The following is a 1,501-nucleotide window of genomic DNA, read 5'->3' as shown; positions in this document are numbered from 1 at the left end:
ATATTCCAAGTGGCTTTCCGTTTTCCTATGTGTTCGTTCCGTTGTCTGTAGTTTATTGTTCTAACGTCCTGTACCCTGATATGCATATATATACACATGTAGATGTAAGTATGTACATATATGTGTGTATACATGTATATATATTCTTTGTATTATATATATATATATATATATATATATATATATAGAGAGAGAGAGAGAGAGAGAGAGAGCGGGGTACTAAGAGACATTCAACATGCTAAATCCAGCAGCTAAATACTGCCTCAACCAACAAATGGCACATTGGATAATGTAACCCTAGATATATTTACTTCAGCTGAAAGCAAAATGGCTATAGAGAAAGTTCTCTTCAACCACAGAACTTAATAACAAACAGCAGTGTTACAAGAGAAACAGGCCAGTCAGAGAGAAATACATATATGTATGTGTATACGCAAACATAATCACAAGGCATAATTACAGTTTAGTGCCCCCACATCAAAAATGCATTTTGATTTTAATTAAACTTTTGCAGCAATATATTTTGGAGTGTGTAGATTATGATTGAGTTGGGAAAAATTTAGGAAAACAATTTGAAGAGAAATTTCTGATTGTTCACAATCTTGCTCTGGTTTTGTTATAAATTACCGTAACTTTAGAATTTACCGCATGTCATTTTTTTTTCTTTCTTTTTCTGTTTGTAATATGAACTTAACATAAACTACACCCTAGATATATATACACACATATATATAGCATTTTAGAAAACAATATTTCTGCAAAATATCACTTAAAATCTGTAATGTATTTTAAAGAAATCTATGAATAAAGGAAGTCGAGGATGGGGCATGAAACTGTAGTTATGGTTTTGCTTAGTTATGAAAACGTAAACAACTATAAAGACACACCACACACACACACACACGACTGACTTCTTTCAGTTTCCATCTACCAAATCCACTCATGAGGCTTTGGTCAGCCAGGGGCTATAGTAGAAGACACAGTTAATATCCAGTTTAACACCCAGCCACCCAAACAGTTACTGAAGGTGCCATGCAGTGGAACTGAACCCGGAACCATGAGGTTTGGTTCAGTGGAACCATGAGGAACCATGAGAATAGATAGATTGATAGATGGATTGATAGATGGATAAAAAGGTCGATAAGTTCCTGAATAAAGATACGTAAATAAATAAAGAATTAAATGTGACCCCCATCACTTTTGATGATGAGCATTTCAGTTGAGACACATGGATATACTGACAGAAAGATAGATAGACAGGTAGATTGGTAGGTAGGTAGGTAGGTAGGTAGGTAGGTAGGTAGGTAGATAGATAGATAGATATAGATAGATTGATAGATAGATAGATAGATAGATAGATAGATAGGTACATAGATAGATAGATAGATAGATAGATTGATAGGTAGATAGGTAGGTACATAGATAGATAGATAGATAGATAGATTGATAGATAGATAGGTAGGTAGATAAATAGATAGATAGGTAGATAGATAGACAGATA

General features: G+C 33.7%; 1 protein-coding gene across 2 annotated transcripts in view; it reads right to left on the bottom strand.

Annotated features, from left to right (window-relative positions):
* The window catches only part of LOC106881604 (zinc finger E-box-binding homeobox 2), a 50,447-nt gene that overhangs the window by 28,691 nt on the left and 20,255 nt on the right, over positions 1-1,501 (bottom strand). The gene's annotated exons all lie outside the window — the stretch shown is intronic.

This window comes from Octopus bimaculoides, chromosome 17 (assembly GCF_001194135.2).
Source record: "Octopus bimaculoides isolate UCB-OBI-ISO-001 chromosome 17, ASM119413v2, whole genome shotgun sequence".
Classification (NCBI taxonomy): domain Eukaryota; kingdom Metazoa; phylum Mollusca; class Cephalopoda; order Octopoda; family Octopodidae; genus Octopus; species Octopus bimaculoides.
This window is presented reverse-complemented; position numbering and strand designations above follow the sequence as displayed.